We start from the raw sequence: 22,083 nt of genomic DNA on the forward strand, positions 1-22,083 counted from the left end.
CTTGCTGCAGCTTGGACACCGAGCAGGCAGGAGTAGCACTGTCCAGGTTTGGGGAAAGGCGGCCAGGGTCAGGCTGCCACAGCTGATCCTCCGCTGACTCCTAAAGAAGAGGAGGCGGTGGATGATTTGCTCAAAGCCAGCCCTTGAGGAAGGAGGCAGAGATGAGGCCTGGGCCTAACTTCCCTGCCTCCTTCCTCCGAGAGCTTCAGGCAGCAGGGAAAACGAGGCTTCGTCGAGAGAGACAAAGATAGAAAGAGAAAAAGAGAGAGAGAAATAAAGAGAAAGAATGAAAGAAAAAGAAAGAAAGTTGGAGAGAGAGACACAAAAAAGAAGGAAGGAAGAAGGAAGGAAGGAAGGAAGGAAGGAAGGAAGGAAGGAAGGAAGGAAAGATAGATAGAAAGAAAGAAAGAAAGAAAGAAAGAAAGAAAGAAAGAAAGAAAGAAAGAAAGAAAGAAAAAGAAAGAGAACTTATAATCACAATTGAGCCCAAAACTTTGGTTGCTAAGCAAAAGCGTTGTTAAATGAGTTTCACCACATTTTACAAGTTGGCCACTCCCACCCGATAACATGACCTCCAGGCCACCCCCCACAAAATAGGCCACACCTAAAGAATAGGTTCTAAAAGTTTTTGAAACCCACCACTGATCTGGATGGGAAGAATGGTCACAATTAAGTTAGAAAGATACTTTGTTTCGGGTTTGGAAAACATTTTATACTTATATATTTGATACCTCAATATTGAAAATGATAACCAAATATTTTATTTGCATCTCAATCTTAAAACCATTTATTCATCAATTTGGTTTGATTTTCTATTTTCACGTTTTTTTTTCATTTTAATTTATCTTTTTCCCACAATTTTTTTATTTTCATTTTCATTTTCATACACTCACATGTATACTGTACATAGCCAACACATGAATAGAATAGAATAGAATAACAGAGTTGGAAGGGCCTTGGGGATCTTTTAGTCGAACCCCCTGCCTAGATAACATTTAACCTTCAGTCAATGGTTATCTTCTTAAAAGCTTCCAGTGTTGGAGTATTCACAACTTCTGGAGGCAAGTTGTTCCACTGATTAATTGTTCTAACTGTTGGGAAATTTCTCCTCGGTTCTAAGTTGTTTTTCTCCATGATAAGTTCCCACCCATTGCTTCTTGTTCTACTCTCAGGTGCCTTGGAGAATAGTTTGACTCCCTCTTCTTTGTGGCAACCCCATAGATATTGGAACATTGCTATCATGTCTCCTCTAGGTCTCCTTTTCACTAAACTAGACCTACCCAGTTCCTGCAACTGTTTTTCATATGTTTTAGCCTCCAGTCCCCTAATCATCTTTGTTGCTCTTCTCTGCACTCTTTCTAGAGTCTCCACATCTTTTTTATATAGTGGCGACCAAAACTGAATGCAGTATTCCAAGTGTGGCCTTACCAAGGCATTATAAAGTGGTATTAACACTTCACGTGATCTTTATTGTGTCCCTCTATTTATGCAGCCTCGAACCGTGCTGGCTTTTTTGGCAGCTGCTGCACACGGCTGATTCATATTTAAATAGTCGTCCACTAGTATTCCAAGATCCCTCTCACAGTTACGACTATTGAGCAAGTTACCACCTATACGGTACCTGTGCATTTTGTTTTTCTTGCCCAAATGTAGAACCTTACTTTTTTCACCATTGAATTTCATTTTGTTAGATTTGTGCCCCGTGTTCAAGTTTGTCAAGATTGATCTGAATCTGAAGCCTTAAGTCTTCTGGAGTGTTGGCTATTCCTGCCAGCTTGGTGTCATCTGCGAATTTGATGAGTTCCCCATGTATCCCTTGTCCAAATCATTGCTGAAGATGTTTAAGAAAGAGTCCTGGACCTAAAACAGAGCCTTTTTATTTTATCACTCTGTCAAAGAATGCAATAAGATTAGTCTGGCATGTTCTGTTTTTGGCAAACGCATGTTGGCTTTTGGTTATTATTTTGTTTGCTTTTAGGTCTTTGCTGATTTGTTGCTTGATTATCTTTTCCAGAATATTCCCTGGTATTGAGATCAGGCTGATAGGTCTGTAGTTTCCTGGAACTATTTTTTTTTCCTTTTTTGAAGATGGGAACCACATCAGCTCTTTTCCAGTCCTCTGGCAGTTCCTCGCTGCTCCAGGGTCTTTGAAGTATTTTTCAGTGGTTCTGAGATCTCGTCTGCCAGTTCCTTCAAAACCTTTGGGTATAATCCATCCGGTCCTGGTGATTTGAACTCGCCTAGGGTAGACAGGTGCTCACTTACCATTTTCTTCCCTTTTCAACTGGTGTTCCTATCTGATTTTTGTGGTGCTGTTTTTGATAGGTTGGACTGTTTTTTTCCCTTTGTGTAAAGACAGATGCAAAAACTGAGTTAAGTAGTTCTGCTTTCTCCCTGTTGGTTGTCACCTTCTTGCCATTTTCACCCAGCAATGGACCAATTGTTTCCTTAACCTTTTTCTTGTTTTTGGCATGTTGGAAGAAGCTTTTTTTTGTTATTTTTTTACTTTTGTCAATGAAGCCTTTCTTCATTGTGAGCCTTAGCTTTCCTTACTTCATCTTTACAGGCTCGGGCTATTTGCTGATATTCTGCCTTAGTTATATGTCCCTCTTTCCATTTTTTATCCTTTTTGTCTTTCAATTTATCAGAAAATTATTTATGCAGCCATGCTGGTTTCTTTTGAGAGCTGTTCTTTGTCTTCTTCCTTGGTATTGTGCTAGACTGGGCTTTTATACTCTCCCTTTTCAAAATTTCCCAACCTTCTTGAGTCCCCCCCCCCCCCCCGGGGATTCTCATTCATAGATTCCTTCAAATCTAAGTGCTATTGTTATTGTTATTTTAGTTTTAATTTTTTTCTCATTTATTTTTGGATGGGGGGGCTGATATTTTTCCTTCTTTATAAATAAATAATAAACTTTCTGGCTTATAAGTTTTGGTTGTGCATTTCCTACCCCAAAGTAGAATAAAGAGCACCTAAAAGCAGCTATAAAGAGCAGCTACAAAGAGTTTTGGAAATAAACAAATAAACAGAAACTACAAGTTATGCATAGATGCTTCACCATATGTAATCCTTTTTCATTAATTAAATTAATTTTACTAAATTAAGATTATATAGATTTCAATGAATTCCAAGCAATCTTTTAGGCTCTTAGTTTAAAGTGATCTTGTGAGGAAAAGAAAATCTTTATTCTAAGTCCCATCCATCTAAAGATTGTGCTAGTCATCATAGCAATAGCACTTAGATTTATATACTGCTTCACAGAGCTTTTACAGCCTCTCCCAGTGGTTTACAGAGTCAGCGTAATGCTCCCAACAATCCGGGTCCTCATATTACCCACCTTAGAAAGATGGAAGTCAACCTTGGAAGGTTAAGGAGGAATGTTTAATGTACAGATCAGAGGTGGTATTCGGTGGGTTCTGACTAGTCCTGGAGAACTGGTAGAAGAAAATTTGAGTAGTTTGGAGAACCTGTAAATGCCACCTATGACTGGCCCCGCCCCCATCTATTCTCTGCCTCTCAAATCCCATCTGATTGGGAGGAAATGGGGATTTTACAGTATCCTTTCCCTGCCACACCCACCAACACAAGCCCACCAAGCCATGCCTTGCCCACCAAGACACACTCACAGAACCGGTAGTAAAAAAAAAATTGAACCCCGCCACTGGTACAGGTATATTGTAGATCTTGAAGATGAGCTATAGTGATATATCTAAGGCTAGGAATGAAGAACATAACTGCCATCCTTACAACAAAAATGAGAAAAAATATTTTTCTTGTTTTAAAATATTCTCTTATTTCAATATTTTGGACATTTGAGCATCATTGTGTATGTAACCCATCATAGCTGAAGCATTATGAGATTAATTGATGAGTTTAGGAATATTATCTATTTCAGTTAAATATACCTCCATCTCTTCCTCTTAAAGGTCTCACCGAGGGAATAAAATGAATCTACTATTTAGTATTTCTCTTTAGGTATTAGATCTACATTAACTTTAGATAACACGGAGTTTTAGGAAGAGAGTTTGCAAACACATTGCCAATTGAACATCGTCTGTTTTTATAATTTCTAAATTAGATTTTCTCTGTCACTCTCTCTCAATTTGAAAAACGTGGCAATTAAATTTTTACACTGGCAAAGATTGTAATAAAATGTAATACATTTATTCATATTATCATTTTACTGATGTTTTGTGCCATAACTACATTTGACATAAGGAAAAAGCTGAAAGTATTCATAGAATTGTTCAAAATGTGCCAGTTTCTGAACATCATAGACATACTTACCTTCTGTTGTGAGTAAGTTTTTAATTTGGACATCTTGGATCTTAATTTTGATTTCTCTTCAGTTTATGATTATAAATTCTTCATTAAAATAAACCCCAACTGCCAGCTCCTTGGGCTTGGTTCATAACTAGGATCTGCATATTGTATTTATGATGGACATATAAGCTGCAACAACTAAATTTATATGAATGAAACAGTCATTACAACACTCTTGTGGGAACATTATATAAAACTCTGCAAACTGTTAAGGATCTTGAGTATCTGATCAGTAAATTGCATGTGACTCTGAAAGGCAGGATGGTGGATTTGGTAAAGTAGCTCAGAGCCCCTGGTTGGTCCGCATAGGACAGGAGGAGAATGAATGAAATGAAAACGCTTTGATTGCAATTGTGGCAATCTGTGTTAGAAGTGAGTAGGGAATGTGGCATGTAGCATTAAAACTGCTACTCTGTGTAGTTTCCCCCCCCCCCCATATTACTGATGTTATTTCTTCATTGAAACACCATACTTCCTAAGATTGGGTTAACTACCCTATTGGTCTTTAGAAAGCCATTCAAATATTGTTTTTTCCAGACAGGCTCAGAAAAGATTAGTGATGAATAGGATTCTCCTGCTGGGGGACTGAATGATGTGGCCTTGTTTCATTTTGCTTATTACAATATCAGTGTTGCCTTGTTTTGCTTTTCTTATTATAGTTTGTATATCACTATTATTTTTATGTAGTAAATGGATTTCCTACTTGGAATGGAGCTAAATTTGGAGAAACATTTTCTCTACTTCACTCAGCTACCATATTTTTCCACTCATAATTATTATTTTTACTCATTAGGTAATTTTCCACCTGTCCAATCGCGTCGGACTCTAGGAAATGGCTCGCCATCAGTGTTTCTTAGCTGAGGGAAACCAGCATGGAAGGCTGTTATCTCCCCACTCAAGTGGTACCTGTCTATCTGTTCACATTTGCAGGCTTGTGAAGTTCTAGGTTGGCAAGAGCTACAGCAAGTAATGGGAGCTCATCCCGTTGTGTGGCGCTCAAGTCTTGAAGCTTGGATGTCAGCTCTCCAGCTGACAAGCTCAGTGGAATCATTCTGCTATCTCTGCAAAGATGATGGTGCTAAAATCAACCCTGAACAAATTTGAATTATTCATACGCAGGCATTAAAGAATGTGAAATATTGGTCTGGCCCAGCCTTCATGAGCCCCACTCAACAGCCCACTGGTGAGGAGAAACCCATTTTTATCTAGAGTGGCATTCATGGCATTCACTGGCAAAGCTTCAGGTCACACATCTGTAGGTGATTCAAAAGCCACAGCAGTCTCTGAGTTCCCCGCAGGGAGCCTCAACTAGCACTTCAATCCCAGCACAAGGAGTCCTGATTAGTCCTGGTTAGTGGCAAGCAAATCCTGGCAAGAAATCTGCTGGAGAGAACTTTTCTGGAGCATGAACAGATGTCTCTGACAACCATGCCTCCCACACCCCTCCTCCTTATATCCCAGCGAGAGAGGGACTTAAAGGAGCCCAGGTGGCGCAGTGGTTAAACGCAGCACTGCAGGCCACTTCAGCTGACTGCAGTTCTGCAGTTCGGCCGTTCAAATCTCACCGGCTCAGGGTTGACTCAGCCTTCCATCCTTCCGAGGTGGGTGAAATGAGGACCCGGATTGTTGTTGGGGGCGATATATGCTGACTCTGTAAAAACCGCTTAGAGAGGGCTGAAAGCCCTTATGAAGCGGTAGATAAGTCTAACTGCTAACTGCCATTGTTAACATCTCCTTCTTTTCCTGAATAGCTGGCCCTCAGTCCTATGTTGCTCTCCTCTCTGCACTTCCCTGTGCATATGCCCATCTGGGGCAGGACACAGCTGTTCCTCCCCCTCACTCAGCTCAGGTTCCAAAAACAGCTGTCTCCCCACCTGAGCAGGAGTAAGGGGGCCCTGCTCTGCATCTGGCTCTGAGACCTTCTGCTCCTCAGAGCCTTCCACCGGCTCCGTAGTAATCCAGACACCCCCCCCCATCTCCTCTGACTCCGCTTCCATCTCCACTGACAGTCAATGGACCACCAACTAGTGTTTTGCGCAGAGCCTTCCCGCCAGAGGTTATGAAATTGCATATAGTCCTAGCAATCCTTATGAGAGTGTACAGAAAACAGTATGAAAACATATAAGTAGAAAGATACTTTCACGTCTTGTAGTGCTGGTCTGATCTTGTGATTTCTTGAAGTTTCCTCCAGCTAGGTATGCAAATTTAACCACCACTCTTCCTCTACCTATTCATCATTATTTCAGCACTGCCACCTATAATATTCAGATAGAAAATCTTCAGGCGCTTCTGCTGCCATTCACGTACTTAGTGAGCGGGAGAAGAGACCTTTTATGATAAACACATGCAGTCCCCTTCGCTCTCAGGAAGCAACAAGGCCCTGTGGGCTCCTCACCCACACTTTGTGAAGGGTTTTTTTGTTTTTTCTACAACCTCCTTGGTGTCAGTATTCTAACATTCAAACAAACAAACCAAATATATAAATAAATACATAAATAAATACTTTGGAGGATGCTAAAATGTGGTAATTTGCTCAACCAGAGTGACTAGAGGTCCCCACCCTTCCAACAGCCTTGTATGCCAAATTAAGTTACAAGAAAGCTATTAATAAATTAAAATGTTTTTCTGTGACTTAAGGGGAAATGACATAATTTGTGAATGGTAAGTAATTATATTAATCTGTTAAATTAAATTAAATTACATTTAAATTAAATTTAGCTGTCTTCCTGAATGCATTCATCCATTTTTGGGCATATGGCTCACAGGCCACTACTCAAAGTTCACAGACCATTTTCATAACGGATTCTCTTTATGGTTTCATTGAGTGATTTTTCAATGCTCTGACAATATTATTAATTTACTTAAACAATGACCTATGCACTTACCTATTTTACTTCTAAATCACATGTGTAAATGTGGCTCAAAAATATATATCAGATGAAACAATACAAAAGACAACAGTGCAAATCAGCAAAGTGAAAGTCCTGCTCACCAATAAGAAGACTAAAACCAAGAGCTGGTAAAAAGCTTTTCATTAATATCTCTGTAAACCTAAAATGAGGAAAGCCACAAAGGCACCAAACTAGAAACTAGGAGGCCTTGGGTTCTAGCCTCCTCTCCTTGGGCACTGGGGGCCCCCTTGGAACGGTGTCCCACCTTGGAACACCTGTATGTGGCATTAAGTGAGACCTGAGGACTATTGGAAACCCTACAGATGCAATCCAGATGGAATGAGCAATTCTCGCCTCCACTCATTTCAAGAACAGATGTAAACATGTCTTTAAACATCTCTCTTTGTAAACATTAGTTGTATTTGTATTTATTAGTTTGTCAAACATGTACAAGATGCAGATATAAATATAAACATGGACATGAATGAAAGAAATGAATACAAATAAATGGGACAGTAGGGCAAGGACAGTAGGCACACTGGTGCGCTTAGGCCCTCCCAGTTAATGGACCTCTTAGGAATAAGGTGAGGTCCATGGAAGCCAGTTTAAGGCTGAAGCTGTGAGGGGTTAGAGGATGTAGAGTTTATCTCTGGCTGATTTTGCCCATAATAAATGATTTGCATACCCTTACACAATATTTTTACGTATAAAGCACACTCTTTGTCTTTGCACAGGTGTGCCTTTGAGCATATGTATTATATCTTGACTACTGTATACATATACCCCCCCCCCCGTCTCTTCCCTAGGAAGAAGCAATGGGAAACCACTTCTAAAATGTTGCTAAGAATAATAGAATCGAAGTCTGGATTAACCCCTAGCTCAAGCAGGAGAACCATTTCAGACAAAAAGCTTTCCAATCTCTTCATAAAAGCCTCCTGCGATAGAGCAACTAGTTCAGGCTGTTGCCAAGAATCAACACTTACTCAAAGATACAAAGTGAAAAGAATCAAAAAGTAATATGAAAATGATATGAAGAGGTAGCAGCGCTACACAGTGCTTTTAAAAAGCCTGGAGAAAATGTAATCACTGTTTCTTTTTATATTTTGTTCAACAAAGAGGCACGTTTATTATTAATGAAATGACTGTATTTGACATTAATATAAGAACATAATTTAGTGTTAATTTTAAATTGAAAGTCAGATATCTCAGTCCCCGCATGTTTTTTTTCCTAGATCTGCCACCTACCGTATATACTCAAGTATAAGCCGAGTTTTTCAGCCCACTTTTTGGGCTGAAAAAAGCCGCCTCGGCTTATACTCGAGTCAGTGAAAAATTTGCCCAAAATGGAGGAGAAAAAGGGGCGGGGCCATGCCGCTGGGTGACGCTCGTGAATGGCCCGGCGCCCCTGTGAGTTTCCCCTCCCTCTGTGTCAGTTTGCCACGCAGCGCGCACCGCACCATCCCCCCTCCTCACGTTCTAATGTAATGCAGAGCTGTCTTACGATTCCCCTTCCTCCCCCTCCTGCCGCTCTGCAACGATGTCCCACCTCCTCCTTGTTATGGCAAGCAGCCACATAGCGATGTCCCACCTCCTCTGGTACAGTGATCCAATGATAGGAATCACTGTGCCGTGTGTCATAGGAGGCGGGACATCGCTCCCGCGGCTGCACGGGACATCATTACCGGTAGCTGCTGCATTTCCCACCCTAGGCTTATACTCGAGTCAATAACTTTTCCAGTTTTTTGTGGTAAAATTAGGTGCCTCGGCTTATATTCGGGTCGGCCTATACTCAAGTATATACGGGTATGTATAATTTTACAGCTTGAACCTTCTAAAATATTCTAAACAAAGAAATACCGCTATTTTTTTTTCAACAAGAGAATGAAAATGCAGTATAGGATGCACTGCATAATATCTTTTCACAACTGAAATATTAGGCTGGAAACTGGTATTCATTTTTGCATAACTATCTGAGTTCCAGTGATAGAATTCTTGGAAGAAATGTTCTGGCCATGGAACTCCCTGTTTCATGGTAATTGGTAGCAGGTCTTGTAAGCTTTTCAGCACCAAGGAAATCTGTTTAGTAATAATTTTAAAAACCTTTAGTTTAAGGTTAGAGTGCTAACATCGTTACAATTTCCACTCATGGTTCAAAACCCTCAGGAAATTAGAAATTAGGATCAAGAGTTTAATATTCCTCATAACATAAGCTTTAAATGCTTTACTGAGTCTTGTATATTAAATGAGTTTATAAATTAGGAACTTTGTTGAATGCATTAGTGTTTAGGTCAATCTTGGTTTGGAAAAGGATGCACGCAGGTGGATACTGAAGAGATGTAGTTTCCCAATCACTTGAAAGACACTCCTGACTAAACTGTGCCTAATATTCCTTGCAAGTGTTAGCATAGTCACACATTTCCGTTTTTTACAGTAATCATGCAGGCAAAAACTCTTCTCTTACACAAATATGATGCCTGATGGAATTATGCTGACTAAAAATGATTTCTTTCCAAAGCAAGCTATTAACCCACAACAGGTTTTTCCCTTTTACCTGACATATACTGAAATAACTAAATAATGCAAAAAAGGCTGATTTGGTTTGCATTCTTACCCCTTAATTTCACAATATGTGAACAGACATAACCAAAAGTTCAACTGTGAAACAGAGTATTCTAGATCAAGCCAAGGTCAAAAATTGTACAAAATTCATGGACACTGGGCACTCAGACAAATCAGAACATAGACATAAATGACATCTAAGAGCCATTCAAAGGTAAAAGTTAAGGTTTTCCTCGGAAGGATGGAAGGCTGAGTCAACCCTGAGCCGGTGAGATTTGAACCGCTGAACTGCTGATCTAGCAGTAGCCTGCAGTGCTGCATTTAACCACTGCGCCACCTTGGCTCTTAGACAGGACCAAGGACCCACAGTTCAACCCTGAGCTCCAAATATTCCCATCTATTGGCATGGTATCATATCCATACTCTCATGGACCGTGATAGTAATATCAAGGTATACTGTGTACTCCGGATGGCTGCTCTTCATGGGCAACTATAGATCTAACATATAAAAATGACAAAACAAGGGACTTTTTTTTAAAGAAAGGCTTAATTTTTTAAAAAATTCCAGAGAGAGACAATGTAAACAAAAACTGCCTTTGTAGTCTTAACTTTCATAATAAGAAAGTAAAGGCTTGATTCAAGTTTTCAATGTACTCTACGATTTTCAAAACATTCTCAGGAGGCTTATTTCAATGAAACCTTATGAAGGGGGCTGTTTTGTTCTGAAAGCGGGGGGGGGGGGTACGTTTCCTGTTTTGCACATACTCCTAGGAGAAAAATACTTCAATGCAGCTATGTCTAATATTTCCTAATTTTCTGCTTTATTACTGAACCCAAAGAACAGTTCCTGATCTTATTCATTTAGTTTATCTCGTTAAAACAGTCTTATTTAAACTATTTCCTCTATGGCTTTGGTTAGTCCATATACTTACATAGCCTATGGGGAACTGAAGTTCAGTGTTCCCTATCTACCCCTCTTCTACTGTAGTCTTAAAATTAGAGTTATACGAAGGATTTAGTGAGAGATTCTCTTATCTTTTAAAACCTGAAGTTGCTTTTATTATACCCTATCACTGATACCAGAGAGACATGTACAGGCAGCTCCTTTTCCATATATTTGACATCAGCCAATGTAAATAACATTGAGCCACATTTAACTCTTGTGTTGGAAGGAAGGAAGGAAGGAAGGAAGGAAGGAAGGAAGGAAGGAAGGAAGGAGGGAGGGAGGGATAGAGGGAGGGAAAGAGGAAAGAAGGAAGGAAGGAATTAGATATATTTTAAACAATTATGTAGTTTTAAAAACACTGGGAGATGCTAAACTTCATTCTATTCATGTGCTGATTTACTTGGAAGGACATTTCAGTTATTTGTCTAGGTGAGCTTTGTGAAATTGCAATGCAGGCATTTGAAACACTGTATTAAGCAGTTGATTAGGGGGAGGATGGTGCTTGTAGTTAAAAAAACACCAGTTTCATTTGGAGATTTGATCAACCTTTCTGTTGCATTCTTTATAGATAAATAGTTGTAGAACAACACATAACATGGTTAGTCACTGCATTCCTCCTAGGTGTGAAAGAGAACTACGGATCTAAAATTATCCAGCTAATTTTATGTTAAAGACAAGACTAAAAGGCAGTTTCATGGATTCTAGGCTAATGCCTTTATTCTTTATACCAAGTTGGCTGTCCTATTAAAGTTAGATTATCAGGGGACAAAGAAGTTGTAAGAAAAATATTGCCCACCAAAAGTAAGGATTCTATATCTCTGTCTCCATCAGTGACCATCTGATTTTTCCAGCCTGGATATGATAAGCTACGTGGTACACATAAAAAAGTAACACTACTTCCCAGCCCAGTAATAAATTAACTGCACCTACAAATAACCTTAACCCTTTCTGTTTTATGAATATAAGTTTTACTATATAATTATGATAAGTCAAATGTAAAGAGAGATGAATGGCTTGGATGGAATACAAAAGAAAACTAGGAATCATAAATTGGGAACTTGGAAGAAACTGGAAATCTTGTCCAATCCTCTGAAATGTGCAAAAAAAAACAAAAAAAAAAACACTTAAACCATCCAGCCTCTTTTTAAAAATGGGAAATTTCCACAGGTGTGTCAGAAAATGTTACTTAGATTTTAAAAAGTCAGCTGCAACATATACCCTTTATTTCTGCCTCCGGTTTCTATGGCAATAGCAAATAATTCCCGTGGCACCCTTTAATGCAACTGGACATTGATGTCATATCTTCCCTCCGTCTTATTTTTCTTAGGTTGAACACTTCTTCATTTGTTTATTTCGTTGTCATTTTGTTTATCCAGATAGGACAATGAACAAAGAAGCAGTTCAGAAATTGGTGGATGAGGGTAGAGAAATAAACAAAACGTTTTGACTGATCTTTGTCCAGTTAATGGTTATAAACATTATAATGGAGCCAGATCACTGAAACTGAAGAAGTTGAAGAGAAAAGCAGAAAAAGACTTTGCTTTAAATGATGTAAGGAGCAAGCAGGATTATAGGGAGAAATAAAGACAGAGAGATACTGAATGAGTTTTGGCTGGAATATTGTGAAACCACCATTTGAAGTTTCAAAAGCACTGCAATGCTGCTTTTATCCTGTAACTATTTTATCTTACAAGTAACATTACCACCATCTTTTTAATAATAATTTTCTTATTGCAATCCTAACAACGTGCATGTTCTATGTTGATGATTGATAGCTTTCCAGACCATCTAAAACAAACCAGTTGTAAGACAATTATCTGTCACCATGGAGCTAAAGAAGATTTTAACAAAAGAGCCTGGGGAAGAGAGTAGTTGGGCTAGCTGTAAAAGAGAAGAGCTAAGGTTTGTCTTAAAAAAAAAACTTTGCTAAGTACAATATTTATTCTGGATGTATATGGTTCAAGTCCTAAGGTCACTTACTTGGGAGAAAGACTTCCTCTCCTCAATAGGATTGACAGTCTAAGATATGGATGGACTGTGATAGCATTCGTGGGGTTGCCTCACCTGAATCCGATTTAATTGGCAATTTTAATACTGTTTCCTTCCAGGTTCAGACTTGACATACCCGTGTAAGAAGCAGACAGACTGTAGATCAACCCTTCAGCATGGCGCTGAATAAGGCATTGATCTGAGGTCTCTCAGAGAGTTGAGGCAGAAGAAACATGGCCACGGTTGTTACGTGATTGTCCCTGCGTACGCCGTGTTTTTCTATCAAGCAAGGAAGGCAACGTTTCTTACTTTTTAAAGAAGCAAATGTTGGTGACACTCTGTCAATGTAACTCCTCAACAGCGATGAATCAAAATTTTGCTGAGAGTCCAGTTGATTGTGGCACAAATGTATTCAATAAACCATAAATAAATATATATTTGGAAAATCTGTGGAAAAATCTGTGGATAAGATCTTAGACCCATGGTTTTCTTCCTGCTGTCACAGTTGGAAGAGAGGTAGATAAATATTTAAAGCACTATATTTCTTTTTGGCACAGCACCCAGGGTCGTGATAAACAAAAGAGCCACAGGACCACATGAATAAAATGAAATTGACTATCTCCCACGCGTGAAACCATAACGTCTGCAGCTTGAGCTTCAGGTCTGAATTCCTGTAGAGCAACCACTGTGTTTTTAACAGTTCGTGACAGAATGGCAAAATAGCCAAAGAAGGTGTGACATAATTAGTCCTCTGTTATTCCCAGAGCTATGTTTGGTGAATGCTTAATACAGTGGATAGAATCATAAAATATTCAGTGGGTGCCTGAACTTGTCAAGAACTCTGACATTTTAAGATATAGGAGTCAGGAGACATATTAATGTAAGCATATCTTCTCTGTGCCATAAACTTTCTATAGAAAATATCGTAAGTGATTCTTTCTTATTGATCGACTGTATTGACAAGCTTCAACAGTTTCTTGTAATCTTTTTGTTAGAAACCCACAATTTTTAAACTGAATTGTTGAGCTCTGCTGACAAAATGCATCTTGCCTGGACTGGATATTCTTATAATTTGTCTGTCAGTTTTTGCAGAATGAAGCATGAAGAATAATAAGGAGACATGTCAGAGAGCCTCGTCTGCTGACTCCACCTGTACATTCAAACTATGTCAAAAAGAGTAATATGTGCAGGAACGGAGCACCACAAAAGAGTGTGACTCTGAACTGTTCCTTCAAAGAACGTTCTAGATAGCTCCCTCAGATGCACACTGAAGGCTGTGATGAAGACAAAGCTGAAGTAAATTAACATTATGGGGAAACTTGCTTTTCACAAACCGTAATTAGCTTGAATAAACTTCAACGGTGTGGCAGAATGCCATCCAACATCCTACCGTAGCCTTCCTCAAAGCGAGCTCTTCCCAGAACTGCCTCGTCGGCTTGATTATTGCTAAGAATTTGGGGGATTGAAATCCACGTAGCTGGAGGGCTTCCATTTATGTGGACTGTGCAAAAATTGGATCCAGAGATTTGATTCAAGGAAAAACCATTTGACTTATTCCTCTGAAACTGGTTTACAAACCGAAATTGTTTCTAAGCCTATCAGTGGATAAAATTAGATGTTTTTATATCCAATTTCTTTTAAAAAAATAATCTGGAGAGTCTACTGCTGCTTTCCCCCTGCCCCCCCCCCATCCAAATTTTTGAAATTCCAATTGATAATATATGGTATTGCAACAATTCAGATACTCAGAAAATCGTAGGTGGTGGGAGAAAGAGAATTATGTGATGTGATCCCTGATATTTACAAGCACAGATGGACAACATATTTTATCACCTCAATAAACTCTGCCAATCAAAGCTCTTATGAGGCAGAATTTTTTTTAATTTTCTGCCTCTGATGCATATAGGCATACAGAAAAACAGGGGAGCTTTCTACTGGGGAAAGAGAGACAGAAGAAATGGAGTGAAAGAGAAACATTCTGGAAGCAGAAGGGGGGTCAGAAAACCTTTTTGTTCTCAATTCAAAGTCACATGCAGTAGAATCTGCCCATAGATGCCCAGCAGAGGGTTTTGCCCACCAACAAGAATTCCAAGCAATGGAATTTCAGCAGGGCAACTAGTGGGGTTGGCATTCCCGCCAATCCCAAGCAATCCCACCAGCCCTCTGGAGCATGAGATTGTTCTCGTTGTTCAACATTTTTCTTTTTTTTAAAAGCAGTGTCCTATGGTTTGATTACCATAAGATGGATCTCTAGGGAGAATGAGTCACCCCCCCCCATTATCCTGTTCATTGGTGCACTGCTTTTTTAAAGATGATGATGGTGATGATAATAATTTGTCTTGTTTTTCACTTGTTCACAGAAGTTTGCAAGGTGCCTAGTTTCAGGCAGAAGCTATTATGAAATCTTTGTCACACAATTTAACTTCATCAACCAGCCTCTGAACTCAGATTCATGAACTGAGTGAGGAAGTCTTGGTTCACAAAGTTCACTCCTTCTGGAAATGAGCAGGTGGGAAAAGTAATTTAGTACTTGTCAAATTAATGTTCTTTTTGGTTGAGATTGCAAAAAAGAGGTCCAGTAATCTTTTAAAACGTTGAAGACAGAAGTATAAGAAAAAGAAATGCTTTGATTTGCCTTGGACAAGCTATACAATTCTCCATGTTGAGTGAATGCCTAGAAGGGATTGGTGCCAAATGTGTATTGCTGCAGTTAACCAAAGGCAACAGTGTTTGGAACTGGATTAGAGGCCGTGGTGGGTCCCCTCTGCTGTTCTTTAGAAATGCCCTGAAGACAAAGCATTTGGCAAGAGAGAGAGAGGGAGGTCCCTTGTTTCGTTGAGCTCGCCGTCTTTTGTTTTATTGTATTGTTTGATCTTTCTGATCTGTCCAGGGTTGTGTGGCGTGCAATTTTAATAAGTTATTATTACTACCCTGTTTCCCTGAAAATAAGACCTCCCCGGATAATAAGCCCAATCGGGCTTTTGAGCGCATGTGCGCTCAAAAATAAACCCTTCCTGAAAATATTGCGACACAGCGGCAGCCATGAAGTGGCCACGCTCAGCGCCTCCTCCTGCACCTCAGAAATAATAAGACTTCCCCAAAAATAAGGCTGAGTGCTTATTGGGGGAGGGGGGGGTGTCAAAAGAAAATAAGACTTATCTTATTTTTGGGGAAACATGGTATTATTGTTGCTGTTATTGTTACTATTATTTTTTTTATTTCTAAGAATTAGTGCTACCATATCTTGGATACAGAAATCCAGACCATGTGATGGCATCAACGAGAAAGACTCACTGATATCCCTTTTTTGGACATCTCACAATTATATGGATTTTTGCAGCTCAAATCAATTTGGTAGCCTACTGAGACAGAGGTAATGACTTACTTTAGATCAGGCCTCAGCAGGTTAGTTTATAGGTATATGAGCTACCAACTCTTTGCTCTTATTAGTGTCCCTGAAAATTTGTTTTGCTCCTTCATGTAAGGCTGTCTTTAAAATCTGGATTTTTGGAAACTGTGAGAAATGATTGTTCTCAAGGGACAGTTCAAAACCGTTTCCCTGTCCACGTAGAAACCACTGATTTCACAGAGAGAGCCTGGCTTTTGGGCTGGGACAGAGTTAAACCTCACATCACAGCAAACGTACTGAGCAAGTATAGAAGCCTAACTACAGCTGCTTTTTCCAAGTGGGTGTTGGGTTTGCCTCTGTGAATAGGATATTCTCTCTAAATTAGGGCATTCATCACCTTTTATATTGCATCTTCTTCTCCAAAATCATATTAATAAAGTTACAGACATTAAACCAAAACAGGACAAGAGAGGGGACAGGCTAAAGTCCTCTCTTTCAGGTGATACTTCCAACATAGTGATTCTGACAGTCAGCCTTTTCTTTACATTTGTTAGTTTCCCATGACTGGGCAAAACAATCTTTCTTGAATGTATCATAATATACTTATTTTGACAATTACTTTTCAATATGGGACATTTCATTTCTTTATTCCAGATGTTTCCAAGGTTTGTTGAATTTTCTTTTGCTCAGGCCTCCTCTTTTTCTCCTAAGAAGTGTAATTGTTAAACTCTTGAATGTTTCTACTGAAACCTGATAGGGTAAATATCCCATAAATATTTTATTGCCATCTGTGTTAATTTCGCCTAATTTTACCCCAAACCAGGCAGCTTTAGGTAATTTGAAACTCTCCCATTATAGATTTTGGAAAGATCTTCTTCTAAAATGAATATTTTATCTTGACTGAACTGAAACAGGTTGTTATCAAATGTAGAATCTTAAATCAAGTCACGGGAATTCTCTCTGTAAATCTTCAATTTCTAATCTGAATCAAAATAGATCTGATTCTCGCAAGCCTAATACGTATGGGATGATAGTTTTGTTTGACTGATTGGTTTTGTTTATCAGTTTTGAATGAAACGTTTTGGGTGATTTTTAAATAAGCTCAAATATTATGTCCTGATTTGTGGAACCAAAAGCTGTTGCAACTGTTGCTGCCCCCACCCCCACCCCCATAAACTGACTTTATTCCTGCAACTTGTCTTATCAAAAAAAATACAGGAACCATTGACAATAGGAAATATATGCAAGATCTTACATCTCTAACCACTGAGCCACGGTGGTGCAGTGGTTAGAATGCAGTATTGCAGGCTGATTCTGCTGACTGCTAGCAGTTTAATTTTTACTGGCTCAAAGTTGACTCAGCCTTCCATCCTTCTGAGGTTGGTAAAATGAGGACCCAGATTGTTGGGAACAAAATGCTGACTTTGTAAACTTCTGGTTGTAGAGGGCTGTAAAGCACTCCGGAGCAGTATATAAGTCTAAGTGCTATTTTGGTTGTACTTTGACAGCTTTCTACTCAAGAATCAAACAACTAACATACGGAACAGCATTTATCACCACTGTTGCCCTCTGAATGAGGGCTGATATCCACAGAATGTAAGTGTCAGCCATCATTTTATTTTTCTTTATTCAAAGCCCCTGTGCTTGGAATAATTATTCACTTTGGTAATGCTGATTTATCAGAAAAGTGAAAATTCAAAGGGCAATTAAAGAAATCCAATTCCCTTCTTCCATTGCATATCCAGAGGCCTTACATATTGTATAAATAAATCAAATGGAAGATCCATTGCAATTTGATATTTGAGAATTATATCAGAATTGCTATATTATAGTAGTAGTGGTGGTGGTGGTAGCAGTAGTAATAGTAGTAGTAGTGAATATTCATAAAAACGAATTTCATTTTTTTCCTGGAATTCAGAAATAAAAAGTCACCAACATTTTCTCAGAAAAAAGTTTGTGAGATATTTGGCTCAGTATAAGGTTTATAATGTAGAGAACTTAATGTTCCAACAGGATTTTATTTCCTTTGGCCTTAATATCTAATAAATATGATGCTATTGTTGCTGTTATATTTATTGATCGTTGTATTTCTGTGAATACACTGCAAACAAGTCAGTCCAGGCCACAAAAAATTGCCAAAAGAACCATAGGATTCAAAAGAGAAAAAATGCTCTGGGATTTCCAAAAGAGGGAATTGTTGGATTGAAGAACCTTTTTGCAGCACCAAGAACTGCAGTGAAGACTAAAGAGCCTTCAGTGAACAGGTCAGCTTTTTAGGTCCTCTATGCACAAGAAGAGGAGGTGAAATCACCCACGTAGCCTCTGAACGGTTAATTAACTGGGACTTAAAAATGATGCAGAGCACTCTAACATTGGAAATAATGCAGGGCAACTTTGAAAAAATGGAATCAGAAGTTGGCAGCAACGGTGTCAATGGTGATGTTTGCTTCAATGTATAAACTGTATCCAAAAGATCTTATGGAAGAAATAGCAGATGAAGAAGACATTTTATTTGAAAAGACATAAATGGCATTGAAAATAAATATGTAAATACTAGGTTATAGGAATGACATAGAACGCCTCACTGGATATACAAAAGGAATTGGTTGATGTTTCAAAAATAAAAATAAAAATACAAATAAGAAACCAAGAGAGAGACCTGGGTAATTATTTTATATTGGATTTACAAAAGAAGCTAGTTGAAGCTTTGGATAATCTTGTGAGAAGGGACAAAGACAAAATGGAAAGAAATACTACAACAATATTTGAATTGCCTAAAGCAGGGATGTAAAACCCGCGTTGTCACAGGATGTATTGGTACTTTTTTCCCTTTCGCTAAACTGGGTGGGGTCGGGGCCAGCAAGAATAAGACTGTTATTAGTAAAAGGAAGGAATATAATATTGGTTTATTTAATCAAGGTTAAAATAAAATAAACACTAGAACTGAAAGGAGGATGCTCTGTGGATTTGTCTACAAATAAGAGGTCATTGGTTATAAACAAAGATGGGGTGAAGTGTTACAAAAACTTCTAACTTATGAAAGGGAGAAGACATTTCTTTATATGTATCCTTTCTATGTCTTTACTGTATATGCATATGCACATGCATCTCTCCCTCCCTGTGTGTGTGTGTGTGTGTGTGTGTGTATGTGTGTGTGTGTGTGTGTGTGTGTGTGTGTGTGTATGTGATTTGTAGGTGAGACTTAGCAGTCACCATTGAGTCCCGGAAGAAAAGGTTCCCTTCTGGTACTATTAGTTACTGTTGTCTGCAGATTTATTCACACACCACATACTTCTTTGATATCAAATAAGACATCACCCTGTTGGCTTTTCACAAACCATTAAGACTTGGCTGTTTCAACAGGCACTCCAGGGACCAATGGGGAGCATTACTTTAGACTTTCCCAAAGAGCATGAAGTTATGGTTATTTCTTGGCATGAGAGCTTTGTTTATTACACTGCTACTTTATTATATGCTTTTCTTTATATTGTTATCTTTCATTTTATCCATAATACTGTTTTGGAGGTAGGTTAGATGATCAAAGGTAAACATGACTGGTGTGATCCAGAAGATTCATAAAGGAAGTAAATGAATCATAGTGGATTTAAATTTGATTCTTTCGTAAAATCAATCAAAAGCCAATCAGTGGTGGGATTTAAAAATTTTACTACCGGTTCTGTGGGTGTGGCTTTGTGGGTGTAGTGTGGCTTTGTGGGCATGAGTGTGTGTGTGTGTGGCAGGGGAAGGATACTGCAAAATCCCCATTCCCTTCCCACCCCACTAACCTGCTTTCCAGCTACGATCTCCTGTTCAGGGCAACAAAAGAAGATCAGCTGGGAGGAGGCAGTGGGGGGCAGGATCAGCCTATTTGCTGGTTCTCCGAACTACTCAAAATTTCTGCTACAGGTTCTCCAAAGCCTGTCAGAACTGGCTGAATTCCACCTCTGAAGCCAATTCCGCACAGGAGATGTCTAAATCTCCTAAACTGTTAAAGTAATTGTTCAGGAACTTCAAGTCCCTGCTATTTTCTCTTGGTTGATTTCTAACTGAGCCATGAAAACAAGTTAAGAAAGTGTGACCAAGATTCGATAATGCAAGAAAATTATCCACGGAATTTGAGTTCTCCAGGTCAATGAAATAGTTAATCAGAAAAGGAGGCACATTTCAGATGTTATACGCATAGCAGCAGCTTTAAGCACACATTATTTTGAGAAGAAATTATAATGCCTTATTTTCCAGATGAGTTGTTAAAAGTACTTGTCCAGAATGCATCAGACTTATTTATTTAATTTGACAGTTCACAAGGCAATACAGCGTAATGCAGGCATTATCACTGCAGAGAAGATTGAAGCTTTGTGTTGGTATTGATAAGAAATAAAGCATAATGGCAAATGCTTTCTATCATAATAATCTTGGCTGTATGTTGTCTAAGTTATAAAACATTTCTTTAAAAATAAAAAAGAGAAATGTTTAACCAAGGAAATCCAATAGTAAAAGATCCATTTTAAAGTGGGGTGACTTCTGCCAAACAAACAGAATAGGGTTTTGCAGTTATTTTGCATATTTCCCCCCTGATATCCTCGTTTTCATAGTTTGCTTTGAATTTCCTATTTTGGAAAAGGACATTAAAAATCTGTTGAAATTTCTCTGCTTTATGAGTTTGCTTCAGGAAATTCACCTAGAATTTTCAATATGTCCTGACAATGATGAAGATGGTGAAATGGGTTACGGAGGTATGACACACACTGAAAAGCTGAAGAGATGAAAGGCTAGATGTGATGGGATCTGATGCAAACCAGAATTACACCACATGATATTGTAATTTAGAAACAGCCCACAAAAGTCACATTCTCCAATGAACACTCAATCCACGTTCCCGGTGTCTTCAAACTCCACCTTCCATTCTCACCAGAAGCAACCTCTGTTCCCACAGGAAAGAAGGTCACCTGGCCAAAACAATCCCCTCATTATCTATTATCTCCTCACCTTAAGAATGTGGCAAGCCCAAAATCCCCCTTCCATAGTAAAGAGAAAGAAAAGAAATAAATGAGCATAACAGAGAGCTAAATAAAATGGCTACACATATGTCAATTTTGACACTTGGAAGACTAAACCTCTGGTCCTGGTGACTGTTCCAGATTGAACAGTCCATAATCTGCCTCCTAACCTCCATTAAAATGATAGAAGCTAGAATAAGGATTCAAAATTTTCCTTGATAATAGTTAATATATAGGAGAGACAAGATTCCCTCAAATCATGGTTTCAGATAAATAAAAAAGAAAACAAAGAAAAGAAAACCAAAGAAATCCTTCACACATAAAGGAAAATGCAATTCTCATTAGGATAACTAAGATCCACTTTAGGCTTAGTAACTCAGGTTATTTAGTTTTGCTAAGTCAGAAATGTATATTATTCATAAATGGAATTTGACAATTATAAGGTGACCAGATTTTCAGATTGGTAAAGAGGGACACCTTTGACCGGGGGGGGGGGGGTGGTTGATTAAAAATTTTATACAGAGCAACAAATTTTCATACAACGCAAAAATAGTATTGTAATGTTTTTTTTATTTCAACATAATACAATTTACAAATATAAATTGTAACTGTTGCCAAACATCCGAATTTTGATCACGTGACCATGAGGATGCTGCAACGGTTGCTAAGTGTGAAAATGGTCGCTAAGTGTGAAAAATGGTAATCAGTCACTTTTTTCAATGCCATTGTAACTTTGGTCACTATACCACCTTTCTTGCCACAGTTCTTAAGTGAATCTTAAGTGAAGATGTTATATCTTAAGTGAATCTTAAGTCTTAAGTGAAGATGTTATACGGTAGAACCTCTGGTCACGGACGCTTCTGACCAAAATATTCACATCCTCCCCCCCCCTTGCTGCTGATTTCCCCTTCTGCACCATTTTTTTTGTAAGCGCCAAATTTCAAAAATTAGGTTTGATTCATGACCAAATCAGTTTGCAACCAAAGTTATGGAACGAATTATGGTTGTGACCAGAGGTTCAACTGTAT

The sequence above is a fragment of the Thamnophis sirtalis genome, unplaced genomic scaffold, assembly GCF_051295495.1.
Source record: "Thamnophis sirtalis isolate CommonGarterSnake01/CBP01778 unplaced genomic scaffold, rThaSir2_p1.2 scaffold_2, whole genome shotgun sequence".
In the NCBI taxonomy this organism is placed as follows: Eukaryota; Metazoa; Chordata; class Lepidosauria; order Squamata; family Natricidae; genus Thamnophis; species Thamnophis sirtalis.